Raw genomic sequence first — 22,127 nt, 5'->3', positions numbered from 1 at the left:
CAAGCATCTGACATAAATGGCTACATGTTTTACATTGAGGAACATGATGAGAGAACTCATATCAGAATAGCTCTATTCTAATAGAAAGCATGACTGTGGATGAAGCTGATAAAAGGGTATAATATGGAACCATCAAAGAGATTTGGGAGCTTAACTATGTGAAAGTTAAGGTGGCATTATTCAGGTGCAGATGGATCCTTCTTGGTTAGCTAAAGGTTGATGGTTGCAGGAAGACTTGTGTTAGCAAGACAATGATGGCATATCACAAGGACCTGTCCATTCTTGCCAGTGATGCTACCCAGATTTTCTATGTGACAGACCCCTTGCATAAGAACTGACATGTGGTGATGCATGGGAAGAGGAGGGTACTGGACGTGGAGGATGTTGCTGATGAGGACGAGTACGATGAATTTGCTGATTTGACAGCCAAGGGATCACGCGCCATCCAAACAGAGAAGCGTTAAATCGTCAAAAAACGTAAGTTCATTCAGGATCAACCTAATGATCCCAGTTCCCCCATGTACATGGGAATTAAGCCGTAACACTAGTTTTATGCCTATTCTTCAACTTAACTCGTTCAATTTAGAACTGTCGTGTATACTGAATTTGTGAGTTATTAAGGTCTTCTGTTGATGCAAGAATGGTTAATATGTTGACCTTGATATGCTATCAGCTCACGCAATGAATTTGAACTGTTTATGATTATTATACCCTAGAGGTAGCACACTCAATTAATCGCACTCCGGTATGTATGAACAGAACATATGCAATCTGGTTTGCGAATAGCACACGGTTAATTCATGGAAGTCGTGTGCCGACCAAACCGCGCGCGCGATGTGAGACGTGTGTTCCGATTGGCCAGAACCCAAACCCCACGGATCGTACATCTGCACCGTTGGATGCTCCCAGATCGAACGACAATCCTCATCCCTTTCATCAGCACATGCAGTTGCGGTTGGGATTTGATTTATATGCACAAAATGCATGTTTAATTCAAAAAATGGCTTAAATATAGCAAACGATACTTGAAATGCGCCAGAAAATCAAACCTATGGTATATTAGTAATTGCATACCATGCAAATTTGTATGAGGCCAAATGATGAACTCACGGCCACTGGAGTTTGAATTTCCATGTCTCATTTTGGAACCCATGATCCTTCTTGTGAGATGCTCTAGTTTGCAAGGAGCGATTATCAAAACTTGTGCCAAAATTTACAAATAAAATTCCCACGGGGGTCATGAGAGCATGCCACAGTCACACACTGATTTTCATGATTTTTGGACTCCATATGAATTACCTGTAATTGAAATAGCAACTAGGCCTATGACGGTGGCCGCACCTCATAGACGAAATGTTTGAAATTTTTGCCCGCTTCTCAGATATATATTCGGGGCTGCAAAAGGAAATTGCGGAGTCAAGGATGATGCAAAAGACTCTAACACTGATAGATAGCCAGCAGATGGGAGGGGACGCGGGCATGGATGATGCTGGTTATTGCGCAACAACACCGCACAAGAGTAGATGTGCATCAGCTGACTCCAGCGACACTGGGACTGCACCTTCCCATGGTGCTGCTATATCTGATCTCTCAGGAATGAAGGACAGACTGAGGGACGTGCTTACACATTATGAAGGTATGTTAAAATGTGCAACAACATTGGTTTGTCCACCCTTCTTGGAAGAGGGCCTCTTGTTGGACAATGTGCCATTGAAACCGGGCTGTGTGAAGTCTACGTGACTGAAGTAAAGCCTAGATTCAATGAATTTGCCTTGAAGAATGTCCTAGGGGACTTTGATGAGTAGAGGACCTTGGGAGAAACACTGTTACATCACATCCAGTGGACACGAAAGGAAATAGACTTCAACGATGAGATCCCTGAAGCCCCGCCAAGAGAAACAAATGTCACCCTTCAAAAGGTGACGCTCTCCTTGCCACAGCAGCTCTCGCGTGCTTCCACGAAGGAACCTAATACCCGTAATCCGACGGCTAATGCATCAACCTATGATCAGCCCGCCTGACTTTCTGCCATACAGGTGATGTCATTGTCTACCCAGAGCAGCCAGTGGGAAGGCCTACAACTGCTGAACACACACCACCGGTTTAGATGTCAGCCACTGAAGCCGCAGGGGAAGAATGCACCACATGCTCAACAGACCAACCTGGTGGAATGGACTGCTAAGCAGTCTGCCTTCAGGACTGTCTGCTAAGCAGTCTGTAGGTGATACGTCTCCAATGTATCTATAATTTTTGATTGCTCCATGCTATATTATCTACTGTTTTGGACATTATTGGGCTTTATTATTCACGTTTATATTATTTTTGGGACTAACCTATTAACCGGAGGCCCAGCCCAGAATTGTTGTTTTTTGCCTATTTCAGAGTTCCGCAGAAAAGGAATATCAAACGGTGTCCAAACGGAATGAAACCTTCAGGAACGTGATTTTTAGGAAGATTATGATCCAGGAGACTTGGACCCTACGTCAAGAAACAAAAGAGGAGGCCACGAGGTTGGGGGGCGCGCCTACCCCCCCAGGGCGCGCCCTCCACCCTCGTGGGCCCCCTGTTGCTCCACCGACGTACTCCTTCCTCCTATATATACCTACGTACCCCCAAACGATCAGATACGGAGCCAAAAACCTAATTCCACCGCCGCAACCTTCTGTACCCACGAGATCCCATCTTGGGGCCTGTTACGGAGCTCCGCCGGAGGGGGCATCCATCACGGAGGGCTTCTACATCATCACCATAGCCTCTCCGATGAAGTGTGAGTAGTTTACCTCAGACCTTCGGGTCCATAGTTAGTAGCTAGATGGCTTCTTCTCTCTTTTTGGATCTCAATACAATGTTCTCCCCCTCTCTCGTGGAGATCTATTCGATGTAATCTTCTTTTTGCGGTGTGTTTGTTGAGACCGATGAATTGTGGGTTTATGATCAAGATTATCTATGAACAATATTTGAATCTTCTCTGAGTTCTTTTATGTATGATTGGTTATCTTTGCAAGTCTCTTCGAATTATCAGTTTGGTTTGGCCTACTAGATTGATCTTTCTTGCAATGGGAGAAGTGCTTAGCTTTGGGTTCAATCTTGCGGTGTCCTTTCCCAGTGACAGTAGGGGCAGCAAGGCACGTATTGTATTGTTGCCATCAAGGATAACAAGATGGGGTTTTTATCATATTGCATGAATTTATCCCTCTACATCATGTCATCTTGCTTAAAGCGTTACTCTGTTTCCATGAACTTAATATTCTAGATGCATGCTGGATAGCGGTCGATGAGTGGAGTAATAGTGGTAGATGCAGGCAGGAGTCGGTCTACTTGTCTCGGACGTGATGCCTATATACATGATCATACCTAGATATTCTCATAACTATGCTCAATTCTGTCAATTGCTCAACAGTAATTCGTTCACCCACCGTAAAATACTCATGCTCTTGAGAGAAGCCACTAGTGAAACCTATGGCCCCCGGGTCTATCTTCATCATATTAATCTTCCAACACTAAGTTATTTCCTTTGCTTTTTACTTTGCTTTTATTTTACTTTGCATCTTTATCACAAAAATACCAAAAATATTATCCTATCATGTCTATCAGATCTCACTCTCGTAAGTGACCGTGAAGGGATTGACAACCCCTTATCGCGTTGGTTGCGAGGAGTTATTTGTTTTGTGTAGGTGCGAGGGGCTCGCGCATAGCCTCCTCCTGGATTGATACCTTGGTTCTCAAAAACTGAGGGAAATACTTATGCTACTTTGCTGCATCACCCTTTCCTCTTCAAGGGAAAACCAACGCAGTGCTCAAGACGTAGCAAGAAGGATTTTTGGTGCCGTTGCCGGGGAGGTCTACGCAAAAGTCAACATACCAAGTACCCATCACAATCCCTTATCTCCCGCATTACATTATTTGCCATTTGCCTCTCGTTTTCCTCTCCCCCACTTCACCCTTTCCGTTTTATTCGCCTTCTTCCTGTATGCCTTTCTGTTTGTGTTTCCACATGCCTTCTATTTGCTTGCATCTTTGCTTGCTAAAAATCTATTGATATGGATCCACTTAAAGTGTTCTACTTGGATCATCTTCGATCCTTATGCGCTCGTGCTGAAACCCCAACTAGCCTAGTTGATGGGAAATCTTTAGATGAGCATGCTCATTTTGTGCGTCATCGTTTGTCTGAAAAGGGAAGCTCTTATGGTATCATATAAATAGTTTGCTATGCTATGCTTGGAATCTTTGTGAAATTTGTGATTTTACTTGTTGCTCTAAGAACCCTAAAAAACACCTTCCCTACCTACGTGAGTTCAATGATAATGTAATCTTATCTTCTTATGCAAAGGGTGTTTATAGCTACTATGATATCGAACAAATTGAAGAATTTGTCGTTTTAAGGGTGCTCATGAAGTTGCTTATTTGATTGAAAAGTATGATTTTACTCTCAACAAATCTGAAAATTCCGTCATACTTAAATATTGCAATGAAAACCTTGCTCATAATGTCTATGTCCAAGAATTTATGTAAAGAATGACCATTGCTTTGGAAGAAAATAATGATATGCATGAATCTATAGATAATTATGATTCCGGTGATTTGATTGAAATATCCCTTGATGAACATGATGCTTGCTATTCTTGTGGCCATGATGCCAATATTTATAAAGATGAATTTGCTATAGTTCCATATGTTAAACATGAGATCATTGCTATTGCACCCATACTTGGTAGTTCCTTCGATGAAAAGCATGATTGCAATGATGTTGCTATAAATTATCTTGATGTCAATTGTGCTAATAATATGCAAAACCCTAAGCTTGGGTATGCTAGTTTTGCTATGTCTACTACTTGTTGCAATGATCATGATTGGGGTGATTCTTCTTAGGATCTTGAAAATTTATTTAATCCCCATGATGAATATGAGATTGATAATATTGTTTGCAATAATATTGAAAGTGGGTTTGGAAAAGTTTCAACTTTAGATCCCACATATTTGTAGAATATTCAATCTTATGAAAACTTTTATAAAAATGGGTTTGGAGAGGTCATGACTTTAGTTAATGTTAATCCCACTGTTTCGAAAGAGTGTCAACTTTGCATGCATGTGGATCGTGTTGAAAATATTTTATGTGATAGCTATTTTGTTGAATTTACTTATGATCCCACATGTAATTATTATGAGAGAGGAAAATGTGGTCATAGAAATTTTCATGATAATAAATTAGCTCTCAGATTGCTATTGTTTCTTTCCGCTTCCTTGCATATGCTAGTTTTTGCTTGCTATGATAATTTGTTTGCCTATAAGATGCCTATGCATAGGAAGTATGTTAGACTTAGATGTGCTTGTCATGTGTTTCATGATGCTCTCTTTGTGCTTCAATTCTTGTCTCTCATGTGAGCATCATTAAAATTATCAATGCCTAGCTAGGGGCGTTAAACGATAGCGCTTGTTGGGAGGCAACCCAATTTTATTTTTAGTTTTTTTGGTTTTGCTTCTGTTTAGGAATAAATGTTTTATCTAGCCTCTGGTTTGATGTGTTTTTATGTTTTAATTAGTGTTTCTGCCAAGTTAAACCTATAGGATCTTCTTGGATGATAGTTATTTGATCTTGCTGTAATTTCCAGAAACTTTCTGTTCACGAAAATAATTGTTAAAAATCACCAGAAAGTGATAAAATACTGATTCCAATTGCTTCTGATCAATAAACAAATTGTCTAGGTCTTCCTATTTTGGCTGATTTTTTGGAGTTCGAGAAGTTTGCGTTAGTTACTGATTACTACAGACTGTTCTGTTTTTGACAGATTCTGTTTTTCGTGTGTTGTTTGCTTATTTTGATGAATCTATGGCTAGTAAAATAGTTTATAAACCATAGAGAAGTTGGAATACAGTAGTTTTAACACCAATATAAATAAAGAATAAGTTCATTACAGTACCTTGAAGTGGTCTTTTGTTTTCTTTCGCTAACGGAGCTCACGAGATTTCTGTTGAGTTTTGTGTTGTGAAGTTTTCAAGTTTTCGGTGAAAGATTTTGATGGATTATGGAACAAGGAGTGGCAAGAGCCTAAGCTTGGGGATGCCCATGGCACCCCCAAGATAATCTAAGGACACCATAAAGCCAAAGCTTGGGGATGCCCCGGAAGGCATCCCCTCTTTCGTCTACTTCCATCGGTAACTTTATTTGGAGCTATATTTTTATTCACCACATGATATGTGTTTTGCTTGGAGCGTCTTGTATGATTTGAGTCTTTGCTTTTTAGTTTACCACAATCATCCTTGCTGTACACACCTTTTGAGAGAGCCATACATGATTTGGAATTTGTTAGAATACTCTATGTGCTTTGCTTATATCTTTTGAGTTATATAGTTTTGCTCTAGTACTTCACTTATATCTTTTAGAGCACGGTGGTGGATTTGTTTTCTAGAAACTATTGATATCTCATGCTTCACTCAGATTATTTTGAGAGTCTTAAATAGCATGGTAATTGCTTAAATAATCCTAATATGCTTGGTATTCAAGATTTGTAAAAACTTTCTTATGAGTGTGTTGAATACTAAGAAAAGTTTGATGCTTGATAATTGTTTTGAGATATAAAGATGGTGATATTAGAGTCATGCTAGTTGAGTAGTTGTGAATTTGAGAAATACTTGTGTTAAAGTTTGTGATTCCCGTAGCATGCACGTATGGTGAACCGTTATGTGATGAAGTCAGAGCATGATTTATTTATTGATTGTCTTCCTTATGAGTGGCGGTCGGGGACGAGCGATGGTCTTTTCCTACCAATCTATCCCCCTAGGAGCATGCGCGTAATACTTTGCTTTGATAACATGTAGATTTTTGCAATAAGTATATGAGTTCTTTCTGACTAATGTTGAGTCCATGGATTATACGCACCCTTCTTCCTTCCACCATTGCTAGCCTCTCTAATACCGCGCACTTTTCGCCGGTATCATACACCCACCATATACCTTCCTCAAAACAGCCACCATACCTACCTATCATGGCATTTCCATAGCCATTCCGAGATATATTGCCATGCAACTTTCCACCGTTCCATTTATTATGACACGCTCCATCCTTGTCATATTTCTTAGCATGATCATGTAGTTGACATCGTATTTGTGGCAAAGCCACCGTTCACAATTCTTTCATACATGTCACTCTTCATTCATTGCATATCCCGGTACACCGCCGGAGGCATTCATATAGAGACATATTTTGTTCTAAGAATCGAGTTGTAATTGTTGAGTTGTAAGAAAATAAAAAGTGTGATGATCTTCATTTTTAGAGCATTGTCCCAGGTGAGGAAAAGGATGATGGAGACTATGATTCCCCCACAAGTCGGGATGAGACTCTGGACGAAAAAAAGGAGGCCATAAAAAAAAGAGAAAAGGCCCAAATAAAGAAATGAGAGAAAAAGAGAGAAGGGACAATGTTACTATCCTTTTACCACACTTGTGCTTCAAAGTAGCACCATGATCTTCATGATAGAGAGTCTCTTATTTTGTCACTTTCATATACTAGTGGGAATTTTTCATTATAGAACTTGGCTTGTATATTCGAATGATGGGCTTCCTGAAAATGCCCTAGGTCTTCGTGAGCAAGCGAGTTGGATGCACACCCACTTAGTTTACTTTGTTGAGCTTTCATATACTTATAGCTCTAGTGCATCCGTTGCATGGCAATCCCTACTCACTCACATTGATATCTATTGATGGGCATCTCCATAGCCCGTTGATACACCTAGTTGATGTGAGACTATCTTCCCCTTTTTTGTCTTCTCCACAACCACCATTCTATTCCACATATAGTGCTATATCCATGGCTCACGCTCATGTATTGCGTGAAGATTGAAAAAGTTTGAGAATGTCAAAAGTATGAAACAATTGCTTGGCTTGTCATCGGGGCTGTGCATGACTTAAATACTTTGTGTGGTGAAGATAGAGCATAGCCAGACTATATGATTTTGTAGGGATAACTTTCTATGGCCATGTTATTTTGAGAAGACATGATTGCTTTGTTAGTATGCTTGAAGTATTTTTTTATGTCAATATTAAACTTTTGTCTTGAATCTTTCGGATCTGAATATTCATACCACAATTAAGAAGAATTACATTGAAATTATGCCAAGTAGCACTCCGCATCAAAAATTCTGTTTTTATCATTTACCTACTCGAGGACGAGCAGGAATTAAGCTTGGGGATGCCTGATACGTCTCCAACGTATCTATAATTTTTGATTGCTCCATGCTATATTATCTACTGTTTTGGACATTATTGGGCTTTATTATTCACTTTTATATTATTTTTGGGACTAACCTATTAACCGGAGGCCCAGCCGAGAATTGCTGTTTTTTGCCTATTTCAGAGTTTCGCAGAAAAGGAATATCAAACGGAGTCCAAACAGAATGAAACCTTTAGGAACGTGATTTTTAGGAAGATTATGATCCAGGAGACTTGGACCGTACGTCAAGAAACAAAAGAGGAGGCCACGAGGTAGGGGGCGCGCCCTCCACCCTCGTGGGCCCCCTGTTGCTCCACCGATGTACTCCTTCCTCCTATATATACCTACGTACCCCCAAACGATCAGATACGGAGCCAAAAACCTAATTCCACCGCCGCAACCTTCTGTACCCACGAGATCCCATCTTGGGGCCTATTCCGGAGCTCCGCCGGAGGGGGCATCCATCATGGAGGGCTTCTGCATCATCACCATAGCCTCTGTGATGAAGTGTGAGTATTTTACCTCAGACCTTCGCGTCCATAGTTAGTAGCTAGATGGCTTCTTCTCTCTTTTTGGATCTCAATACAATGTTCTCCCCCTCTCTCGTGGAGATCTATTCAATGTAATCTTTTTGCGGTGTGTTTGTTGAGACCGATGAATTGTGGGTTTATGATCAAGATTATCTATGAACAATATTTGAATCTTCTCTGAATTCTTTTATGTATGATTGGTTATCTTTGCAAGTCTCTTCGAATTATCATTTTGGTTTGGCCTACTAGATTGATCTTTCTTGCAATGGGAGAAGTGCTTAGCTTTGGGTTCAATCTTGTGGTGTCCTTTCCCAGTGACAGTAGGGGCAGCAAGGCACGTATTGTATTGTTGCCATCGAGGATAACAAGATGGGGTTTTTATCATATTGCATGAATTTATCCCTCTACATCATGTCATCTTGCTTAAAGCGTTACTCTGTTTCCTTGAACTTAATACTCTAGATGCACATTGGATAGCGGTCGATGAGTGGAGTAATAGCAGTAGATGCAGGCAGGAGTCGGTCTACTTGTCTCAGACGTGTTGCCTATATACATGATCATACCTAGATATTCTCATAACTATGCTCAATTCTTTCAATTGCTCAACAGTAATTCGTTCACCCACCGTAAAATACTTATGCTCTTGAGAGAAGCCACTAGTGAAACCTATGGCCCCCGGGTCTATCTTCATCATATTAATCTTCCAACACTAAGTTATTTCCTTTGCTTTTTACTTTGCTTTTATTTTACTTTGCATCTTTATCACAAAAATACCAAAAATATTATCCTATCATATCTATCAGATCTCACTCTCGTAAGTGACCGTGAAGGGATTGACAACCCCTTATCGCGTTGGTTGCGAGGAGTTATTTGTCTTGTGTAGGTGCGAGGGGCTCGCGCGTAGCTTCCTACTGGATTGATACCTTGGTTCTCAAAAACTATGGGAAATACTTCTGCTACTTTGCTGCATCACCCTTTCCTCTTCAAGGGAAAACCAACGCAGTGCTCAAGAGGTAGCAGTAGGTCAAGAACAGACTGCCCATCAGTCCATCGGTCCATAGCCACGTGGTCAGCTTACCAATGCGTCAGCATTGCCTGCTCAGTAAACAAACGCGTTGGCATGGCCTCCTCAGCACACCGACAAGTTGGCACTACCTACACAGAAACCCGACATAGCTTCAATGCCTAGTCAGCAGTCTGATGCCTCTGCTCCTACGGCCTAGCAGTCTGCCACAGCAGCACAACCAGCTCAGCAGTTCGCTATAGCTAAACCGCCTGCAAAGCACTTCATCGCAGCATTACCTTCGGCTCGGCAGTCCGCCTTTCAGCCATCCAGACCTTGGAAAAGAAGTGCTTCAAGTTCCAAGAAGGAAGCGGGCAAGAAGGGTGCAACTAGGAGGAAGCGGCCCCCGAGATCAACGAGGAATGAGAATGATTGCCTCTTACTTAAGGCACACATCACCCAGAACCAAATTAACAGTAAGTTGCTCGAATCGGGGAGTAATATTATTTCTGATGGCATGGATGATGCAAAAGTAAAATTGGCGCTTGCTAAAATTAAATCAGATGTACTTGAAGCACGCAATTACATCCATGCCCATCATTTCTTGTTGGCGAATACTTTGATGAGTGCAGTTCCAGTTGCCACGTTTTACATAAATATTGCATGGATCTAATGTCAGGAGGTCATCATGCTCTGCTAGTCTACTACAATAGAGATCATTTCTGACACGATCCTGGTTCCATGGATTTTGAGGACTTACATCTCTTCTTCAACTTCAACGCGCTCGATGCCACTCTTGGTAGATGCCTAATTTTGTAAGTACTCAACAAACTCTTATCAACTTCTGCATGCAAGGATGTAAATTATAAACAAATAAATGCATTTTATTCCTCTTAGGGGATTGAGAGCGCAAAGAAGAAAAAGGGAGAGTGTGTATTTCATAGATCCTGCATTAGCAAATGGCACAACATTACATGGTAAGGATGAACGGCAGTGGGCCATTAAAACGGTCGCCCGTATCTTCGAAAACACGTCCCATACAAAATCATTTCTCTAGAAATATCATGAACGGTAAGTCAAATAAACAACCACACATACACTGATTCTCTTTCAGATTTTGACATAATTCATGCATTCATGGTTTTATTAATATGTAGCAATCACTGGATCTTGGTATTCATTGTTCCAAACAGAAACATTGTTTACTACATGGATTCTCTTAGAGAGTCAGTAAAGCCTCAGGATCTAACACATCTTTAGCAATTCATGGATAGGTATTGAATTCTATGATGTTGAAATTAATGTGCATTCATATTTGGTTCAAGAATTGATGTTGTGAAAATTCATCTTCATTTGTAGTGTGTTCACATTGTGGAGGACAAAACCAGGGAACCTGTTCAAGAGGGAACTACCTCTGTAGCATGAGATCATTTCTCCGATAACACACCAAAATCCGTTATTTTCGGAAAATGTATCCAATAGTTTGCAAATACCTTTTCTTAGACTAGTCAAATGTTCAAGCTTCTAAATAAACCTCTTTCTATTTCTGTCCAAAGAAAAAAGCACATCTAACACCGGTTAGGTTGTTCCTAACAGGGAAAATACATGACTAATTCTGCACAAAAAATTTCAGTGTCCTCAGGAATAAGGAGGGACAAACCATTGTGGATACTATGTTTGCAGACACATGATCTCCGTCTGCAAATCTACTGATAGTTGTGAAGAAGCTCACGAATTAGTTCATGTAAGTCTATCTTAATTAATATCTTCTACTCCACTCATATGGTGCATTCTGATCTTAAAAACAATACAGCTCATCTTTGAACCGAGGATCCCCAAACCGCTCCCCGCTGGTGAATTGCTGATGGTTCGGAGATTTATCAGCAAGTTCTTCCTGAATCACTACATCAATCCTACTGGTGATATTGAAGATTTCAGCATGCCAACTCCTGAAACATTGAGTAAGAGTTAGCCGCTAAACATATACTCATGGATCCATTGTTTTCCATGCGATGAGGTCCTTGTATTTCATACACTATGATTAACAATGTAATGCATATATATGTCGACAAATCATTGGAATTTAGCTATCATTTGTTGAATTTCAATTGTTGCAAAATCTGATGAATTATCTTCCTATGGACACTATTTGTTAAATTTCATATGGAGAAATTGCTTTTTTGCATGCCAATTCAAATGGGATATTTTTTCTTTAACCTGGCCATTGCTGCGCACACGGTTCAACTAAATGAGTGTGTGCGATCCACATCGGAAAGCATACCGTCGGTGATACACAGCAGATCGCAGACGGTTTGCAGCACTTCTACGTGTGCGTAGGGGCTCTGGAACCGTTTTTTATACCACATTATCGCACACGAGAGCTCAGAGTAAACCATGCCCAATGTAAAATACAATCCCACTCGTATATTTTCTAGTAAATGTGTGGGATCCCAAACGGAAAGCACACGTCACTCATACGCAACCGTTGGTGATACACAACAAATCACAAACGATTTGCAACACTTGTATGTGTGCGATGGGGCTCTTGAACCATTTGTGATAATACATTATCACACACGGTAATTTTTCGCCAAACGTGTGCGGTAGTGTCATGCCTAGTAGACAAGTTTTGGAGAAAACTCGTGTGCGATGGGGAACATATAGCACACAGTTCAGAAGTTGGCATGTGTGCCTTAATACAGTTTCCCAAATGGTTCAGTACGAAACACCGTTTGGTTTCACTGCGTCATTAGAAACGTTTGATCACCAATCCCACACGTGTGTCAGAATGTGGTGTGTGCGATATGTTGCTGCATCGCATACAATTACATTTGGGAACGCATCTACATCATCGCTCCCTATCCCCGATGAATTTTGGGTCATGTGGGAAGGACCCCCCTATCCCCCACACTCACTTGGTGGCAGTTTAAAATGCCATCGCGGAAAGGGTTTAAAAACCGTTTGTATAACAACTCGTTGTAACAGTGAAATAGGGTGGCAATGCCGTTCAGTCTATTCAACTAGGCAACAACTTTTTCAGATTCATAACCACGAAAAGGATCAGATTCAATAGAAGTAATAATTTCATGAGCAACAAAGAATTTATAATCCTTATTAGTAACAAAAATAGGAGAAGTAGCACATTTAGGATCAAGTTTGATCATCTTGTTCATAGCTCTCTCCTTAATCATAGCAATCACCTTCTATACCCTTATCAATATCATAAGCCATAAACTCTAGCAAAATCATCATCTAATTCAACTGGAATACTAGGAAAATCAGAAATTTTATCTCTAAAAAGGGAACACGGTGTCAAGTGAATCGTGTTCTTCAGTAATTTCAATTTCTTCAGTTCTAGCAATATGAGCATCAAGTAATTCACCAAGTGGAATAGTAATATTAAGCAACGTAGAACTTTCGTCATGGGTATCATCAGTAATAGAAGCAGTGCCTACTGAGTCTGTGATACGTCTTCAACATATCTATAATTCTTGATTGTTTCATGCTATTATGTTATCAATGATAGATGCTTGATATGCAAATTTTAAATCATTTTTTGGGACAAACCTATTAACCTAGTGTACAGTGATTTTTCTAGACCAGAAGGGACCGTAGAAGTTTCGGGAGGAGGCGAGAAGCCCTACGGGAGAGCCACAAGCTCACACGACGGGCACCCAGGGGGCTCCACCTGAGCTTGTGGGTCCCACATAGCTCCATTTGACCTAATTGCACTTCTTTAAATTCCCATAAATCCCCAAACCAATAGAGAGCCACCCAAAACATTTTTTCCATTGTCGCAAGCTTCTATTCCTCCGAGATCCCATCTGGAGGCCTTTTCCGGTACTCTGTGAGAGGCGTAATCAATCATGTAGGGCTTCTACATTATCCTTGTTTCCCCACCAATGATGTGTGAGTAGTCTACCACAGACCTATGGGTCCATTGTGATTAGCAAGATGGCTTCTTCTTCTCTCTCTCTCTCTAATCTTCAATACAATGTTCTCTTCAGAGTTCTATTCGATGTAATCTTCTTTTGCAGTGTGTTTGTTGGCATCTGCTGAGTTGTGGTTTTATGATTAGATCATTGAAATTAATTGAGTCTTTGCTGAACTAGATTATGCATGATTATTATAGCTTTGTATTTCTCTCTGATCTATCTGTTTGGTTTGGCCAACTAGATTGATTTATTTTCATTGGGAGAGGTGCTTTGTAGTGGGTTCAATCTTGCGGTGTCCTCACCCAGTGATAGAAGGGGTAGTGAGGCACATAATTTATTCTTGCTACTGAGGGTAAAATGACGGGTTTAATCATATTGCTTGGTTTTATTCTATCTACATTATGTCATCTTTCTTAAAGCGTTACTCTGTTTGTCATGAACTTAATACCCTAGATGCATGCTGGATAGCGGTCGATGGGTGGAGTAATGGTAGTCGGTGCAGGCAGGAGTCGGTCTACTTGTCACAGACATAATGCCAATATACATGATCATTGCAATGAATAACATCATAACTATTCATTTTTTTATCAATGGCCCCACAATAATTTGTCTACCCACCGTATGTTATCTTTCCAAGAGAGAAGCCTCTAGTGAGAACTACGGCCCCGGGTCTACTTTAATCATATTGCAAAAACCAAAAATACCTTGTTGCAATTTTATTACCTTTTATTTTACTTTGCACTTTATCTATCTACCATTATCAGATTTAATCGTTGCAAGTAACGAGTTCAAGGGGATTGACAACCCTCTTGCCCGTGTTGGGTGCCAGTATTTGCTCTCATGTGTGTAGGTACTGCTTACTAGAATTTGCGTGATTCTCCTATTGGTTCGATAACCTTGGTTCTTGCAGAGGGAAATACTATCCGCTACTATATTGCTTCACCCTTCATCTTTGGTGAAAATCCCAACACAGCTCACAAGTAGTAGAAAGAATTTCTGGCACCATTGTCGGGGAGACATCATCAAATACCTACAGGTACCTACATACACATTAGCATTTACTTGTTCGACTTTTTATTTTCCTAGTTATGTTATCCTTATTGTCCTCACGCCAGAACATAAATAAAAAGCAAAACTAAAGACATATGGATCCACTTAAAGTTTTCTACTTGGATCATCTTCGATCCATTTGTGCTTGTGCTAAAAACCCAACTAGCTTAGTTGATAAAAAATCATCAGATGAGCAAGCTTATTTTGTGCATCACCATTTGTCTCAAAAAGGGAGATTCTTATGGGATCAAATAAATTGTTTGCTATGCTATGCTTGGTATCTATATGAAATATATGATTTTACTTCACTACTATAGACACGTCTTATACAAACGATTTTTACCCCTTCTCGCGAAAGAGTTTTAAACCGTCGCCTTGCCTGTGTGTGCGATATGCGGTATCCATCCCACACGACCCAGAAACCGTCGGTGATAGGTCCTCAAGTCACACACGCGGGGCAAAAAGAGCTCGTGTGTGATCGGGCGAGCCATTGCTGACAATTATATAGGCCCAATCATTTTCATTTGTATGTAGATCCCACATAGCGAATCCAAGACACACGTTTCCGTTTGTATGTACATCACACACAATTTTCCGCATCACATTGTGTGTGATAACGTTGCCATTGCAGGCGGTATTTATAATTTTATCGTTTGCATTATTGAACGCATCACACACTGTGTCTAGAAGAAACTGTGTGGCATAGGCTGTCCATCACACACACTTTTTACGGAAAACGTTTGTCCAAGTTGGCCTAACGCAAACAATTGTCCAGAGGAAGTCGTGTGTGATTGTGCATTGATCCAACATGTTTACTTCCTAGAAACTATGTCGGTCGTCTGAGGTCATCCCCATGGTGTTGTCTCAATAACTGTCTGCAATACAGAAATGCAATAAGCAGGCTAATTGTCCTATTATTTTTAATCCATTTAGTAATCAAATTGACATTTCATATCAAACACACCATATATTTCATATCGTATTAGGGCAACCAGGATTTCATAGTTGAACTACCTTAGAGTACAACATTAGATAGCTTCAGCAGTCAGTTACACTATAAGAATATAGCTAGCCACGCCATTGCACAACAACACCAAGTTTCAGATGCAACATCTAAAACCTTTGGGAAGTAGCATCATACAGGGTAAATACACAGATGAATCTCATCTGGAAAACTGCTGAAGCAGAAGGAGAATATTTAGCCTTCAATGATGTTGAATGTCCTTGCAACTTTAGGCCAGTGGCTATGGATGATTGCCCGCCCAACCTTAGTCCTCTTGAGGAAGACTTCAATATTGTATCATGGGTGCTGAATGAATATCTTCCTCGCCTCTTGACCATGCGGGTGGTTAGAGAGGTAGTCATCGGAGAACTGCTTTGGAAAGGACTGAAAAAATTATATGCATATATATCTATTCTAAATTTTGAAATGGTGCAAAGGAAAAAAAAACAAAGTAAAAGAGTTAGTCCCATTCTATAGTTGACTAATGTCTTCTTCATTGTGCGAACAAAGATCTTGTTGTTATTTGGGTCTCGTGTCAGAGCTTTTTGGCAATTCCGCATACTCAACTATCATTTAGTCTTCATGATTGCTAACACTCACACCACATATATGGAGCAAAAGGTTTCACCCAGACACAAAGAAAGATAGGGGCTCATAATTTTGCCTCCCAACATATTCACCTCAAGGGTGGCGTCAACAATAATAACTCATGATCACTCATATCCAACTGGATATGTGTGACTAGATCTTTCCCCACCACATGATGCTTGCCAAGGATAATAATAAAAAGGAGTAGAAGAGAATATTCTTGGCTCTTGCATAAAAGTAAATACATAAAAATAAAGGATAGGTCCTTCAAAAAGGGAAGTAGAGGTTCTCATGTGCTTTTTATTTTTGGATGCACAAGCTCTTAGTGCAAAAGAACGTCACGTTATATTGCCCCTTGTGATAGCAACCTATATTATGCAGTTTGTTGCTTTTATTGCTTTCCCATCACAAGTTCGTACAACGCTTATTTTCCCTTACCCTAAAAGATCATACATATTTAGAAGCAATTTTTATTGCCTTATGCACCGATGACAACTTACTTGAAGGATCTTATTCAATCCATAGGTAGGTATAGTGGACTCTCACAACTTGAAATTGGGTTTAAGGTTTTTGGATGCACAAGTAGTATCTCTACTTGGTGCGTATTTTTGGCTAGCAAGGAAATTGGGCAAGCACCACATGTTGGAGTATCTATGACAATATAACTTCTATTTGAATATGACAAACATAAATCATTACGGTGTCTTCCTTGTCCAACGTCAACAATTTGGCACAAAATACTTAATGGGGGCTCACAATCATAAAAATGTCCAAGATGGTATATTTGCATGTGAATCTTCTCTTCCCTTATTAATTTCTTTCATGAATTGCATCATTGACCAATGCTATGTTTGCCAACTTTCAATAAAGTTTACTACTTACACTTTCTTATGTAATGTCATTTCCTTCCATGAGATTAGCATATGATATTTTTCATTACTTTCTTTCTTTTGATTGGAACATAAAATTAAAGAAGCAAAAAAGTCAAACTAATATTTATTATATAACTCCCACTCGATTACATAGATAGATAGATCAAGAAACTAACACTAGAATGTGGATCATACTAAACCACGAAATACCTAAGGATCGGACTAAAAAAACTGGTGAAGATAATAGAGGTGGTGGTGATACGATACCGGAGTACCTCCCCCAACCTTGGAACAAGCCAAGGGGAGTACCCTGACCCGTGTTCTTAAGTCTCCTTCTTTGGTGATGGCGGTGGTGATGAGGTAGTGGCATTGTTCTTCTCCGGCCTATGTTTTTGGATAAAATTTTCCTCCCTTAAATCATTGTTTTCTTGCTCAAGCTTCAATATCTTTTTGCATAATGCCTCCTTGGTTTCCTACAGAAAACGGGACGGGATAAATTGGATCTGAGATTTGTTTACTATGTTTGGGAGACTTGACTTCTTGAATTCCACATGTGTATCTCCAGGTTGAGGTAGTGGAACTTCTTCTTCATCTGAGCTGGCATCCTTCGTCTCTTCCAAGTCGGTATCTTCCTCCTCATCTGTGGACCATAGGTAGGGATAGATATCCCCAAAGATCCTTGGACCTGCAACATAGTGGGAAACATAGCTCTCTCCATCTGAATCTTGTGATGAAATACTTTCAGATCTGCCAGAAAAATAGCACAAAACAAGAACTCAAGATTTTTCCATGATGCGGTAGTCAAATTGTCCGGCGGTATATTTTCATCTTGCAAAACACGTAACCCAGAGGAAAAAGAGTCTAGAAGGTTCCCGAGGGGCCCACTGGGCACCTGGGTTGCCTTCTCGAGTGTTTCTCATTTTTTCTAATATTCCAAAACTGAAAGAAAATATTTTTACAGAATTTTTGGAGTCGGTTTACTTACCATATCACGTACCTCTTCCTTTTTAGGGTTCTTGAGTGTTCTGGAAGGTCTCTTTTTTGTATTCCTCTGGTGTCATGGTTTGAATAATGTTAGTTTCAACATTAATAGATGTACCTGAAATATAGTGCTTAATTCTTTGTCTATTGACCACCTTCAGATTAGTTCCTTCGACATTATTGATCTTAATAGCTCCAGAGAAATAAACTTCTTCAATGATATATGGTCCTTCCCACTTGAAGAGGAGTTTTCCTGCAACAAATCGAAAATGAGAATTATACACTAGAACATACTCATCCACTTTGAATTCTTGCTTTTGGATTCTTTTGTCATGCCACCTTTTAACTTTCTCTTTGAACAATTTGGCATTTTCATAGGCTTGTGTTCTCCATTCATCCAATGAGATAATATCAAATAACCTCTTTTCACCGGCAAGTTTTGAGTCATAATTGAGTTATTTAATTGCCCAATATGCTTTATGTTCAAACTCAACAGGCAAATGACAAGCTTTTCCATCAACCATTTTATATGGGGACATACTGATAGGATTTTTATAAGCTATTCTATAACCCCAAAGTGCATCATCAAGTTTCTTAGACCAATTCTTTTGAGATCTATCGACAGCCTGTCGCAATATTAACATTATTTCTCTATTGATCAACTCAACTTGACCACTAGATTGAGGGTGGTAAGGGGATACAATTCTATGGTTGACATCATATTTAGCAAGCAATTTACGAAAAGCACCATGAATAAAATGTGAACCACCATTAGTCATTAAATATCAAGGGGCCCCAAACCTCGGGAAAATAACTTCTTTAAGCATTTTAATGGAGGTGTTAGGGTCAGCACAACTCGTTGGAATAGCTTCTACCCACTTAGTGACACATAATCAACAACAACCAAAATATGTGTATACCCATTAGAGGAAGGAGAAGGTCCCATCACTACAAAAAAAGACACTTCCGTGATGATACGTGTTTGTCACAGTAGGTCACGTTTTCTGTCATGCATGTACATCCATGACGATTTTATGACAGAATCAAGATAGTCATACTTGTGCTATCGTAGAAGTGTTCCATGACATTACCAAAATTATAATCACGGAAGTGTCCACTTCCATGACGTTAAATCGCGCGTCATAGAAGTGCTTTCGTCAAGGGTGACCGGCACGTGGCATCCACCATAATGGGTCGCCGTTAAGCTATCGAGTCCGGTTTTGGATCCGATAACCCATTAACAGCCCGGACCAATGAGGATTTTCCACGTGTAAAATTGTCATTGGCCGGAGGAAACACGTGTTGGCTCACTGTTGGGACAGATGTCATCCATTCATTGGACAGGAGGCGCCTATGATACGTCGACACGTGGCATGGCCCAATAGAGGCCCATTCTGGTGAAAAGGCCGCCCGTTTCACTTGGTCAAATGGTCACGGGCCGGCCCACGGAAAGCCTGTTAACGGCCTGTCCGTATATAGCCCATTTACGGCCCGCTAACTCACGGCCCATTATGGCCTACCGGAATTACACCCAGTAGCTTCATCTGGGCCGTCCAATATGATTCCAGCCCGTTGTAACTTCCGGCCCATGTATGGCCCATGATGTCTTTTGGCCCATACAAGGCCATTTGTAACTCATGGCCCATTAAAGGCCCGTGGTGAATCTGGCCCGCAATGAACAGTGTACCGCTTTATACCCATTAACGACCATTATTCCATTGGGCCGTTTCAGACCCGTGTTATCTTTCGTCCTTCTCAGGGCCCATTTATTCTTGGGCTTATTTCCAGCATTCGGTTACTTACGACCCGTTACTGGCCTTTTCTGCTTATGGGCCATATTCAGCCCGTGTTTCCAATCGGCCCATTTGCGGCCCGTTAATCTGTTGGGCCGTTTTCGTAGCGTCATCAAATACGGCAAATTAACGATGGCCCGTTATGGTTGGCCCATGAATGGATGATTCCAAATCTAGCCCGTTTACGACCCATAATGCGGTCTATTATTGGCCCATGTTTGGCCGATCGATCATACGGCCCGTAGAAGGCCCGTTGATGCTACGACCCGTAGAAGGCCCATCGTTTCTACGGCCCTTAGAAGGCTCATTGTTTCTATGGCCCGTAGGAGGCCCATGGTAACTACAGTAAATATGTAGCCCATGGTTATTATGGACTAGTTTTAAAAAATAGGTTATTGCGGCCACTAGCAAACCGCGGAAAAATAACTGCACTGACTACAAGCAAACAAGTAAACAAGACAACAAGGAAATAAATAAGCAAGCAACTTATGCTAGGCTATCACGGCTATTACACATACTACATCCACTGGGCATCAAAGTTTGCCACAAGTGTAAATATAGGGAACAAAGCAGCATATCATATACACTGGTTGTCAAACTTGGCGACCAGTGGAAATAAACGCCACAGCAAAACAAGTCCAGAACTGAAACCACTTTAGAAGAGCTCAAGAAACAATATCCTGGGTACCCATAATGCTGGCAAGATGCTTAGCAAGCTTATTAACTTTCTCTTGTTTGGCGCTTAAGTCCTCCAACGCTTGTTGTTGCACCAGAAAGTATGCATCTGAATTCTACAGGGACTTCCTCAGTCCTTCGGCTTCTTGCCACCATGCAGTTGACTAATGGCTTTCAGCTTTTGCTGAGACTGAAGAAGCCGAAGTGATTCAGTAAGTGAGTTTGAAGAGCTTGTGCCAGCGGTACTGGCCAGTAACTCGAACACTACATCAACGCATGATTGTGGGGTTTTCTCACTATCTACAAGATTGTTTTTATCACCTTTCTTGGAGACCAACAGGGCTGTCTCACTATCTTGAACCTTATCTGCATTACTTTCTCTACCAGTGCATAGTGGGGTGCTCTTCTCCAATATTCTGTTCGCATACTACAAGAGAAACAAGCAGACACATCATAGGTTTAGCATGTAGTATACAAAACTCATTTTGGTAAACCGGTTCAGTAGTAAGGTGAACAGGTTAACAACATGAAACAAACATATATCTATGTAGTATGGTCACTGTATTGTCCACATCATTCTAGTTTATGTTGCCAAATCAAGATAGAGACACAGTTCAACTCATATATTTTTAATACACAGCAGCATAGACAGAATATAAGTGTGATAAACTACACAGCATTGGCAACACTTGTAATGTGCATAACATGAGAACATAACTGTTTATACAACTAAAACTAAAATCAACATAGAGCAGGAAGTTAGAACAACAATCCAGTTAAAGAAATAGGTTTAAAACATACCTGTTGCGCCATTGGAGTTTCAATTGGATCCTTCAAATTCAAAAGTAGTTGGTATGAGTAAATACAATGATGCAACAGCAAAGGAGTATGGACCATAGCTACGGAATCTGACCTGGGAACAGTTGCTCTTCTGCTTTAAACGTGGAGTTTGGGTTCGCTGTGGTGGTCTTCATGCTTTGGGCACTGCGGTTGCTTTACAAACTGCTCGTGTGGGGGTACTCTGTGGTGGACACGGTGCTTTGTCAACTAGAAGTAGGTTACTATCCGCTGGGGTTGGGGTTAGATGGGTTGTAGCTGGTTCTCTGCCCAACGGTATAAGTGTACAATCTGGAAGAGTCTCGATTATGTGTGGTGGGGCTAGTTTGTGGGCCAGTACAACCATGGTTCTATCTGCATCGACGGGTAGCACTGTCTTTTGTGAAGAATGGGTTGTTGCTCCCTTAGATATTGCCATCACCCCCTCCAATTCAATGGCTGATAAACAAGAAAAGAAATGGAACGTACAGACATTGTATGATAGACAGATGTGGTAATTCACATATATGTTGTCTAACCAAACATGATAGCATGACACAATTTCACATATACGATGCCTAACTAAACATGAGCATAACACAGTTTCAGATATATGATGGATAACTTAACAAGATATAATGGCATAATTCAACATATGATGAGTATCTAAACAGG

The sequence above is a fragment of the Aegilops tauschii genome, chromosome 4 (genome assembly GCF_002575655.3).
Source record: "Aegilops tauschii subsp. strangulata cultivar AL8/78 chromosome 4, Aet v6.0, whole genome shotgun sequence".
NCBI lineage: Eukaryota > Viridiplantae > Streptophyta > Magnoliopsida > Poales > Poaceae > Aegilops > Aegilops tauschii.
This window is presented reverse-complemented; position numbering follows the sequence as displayed.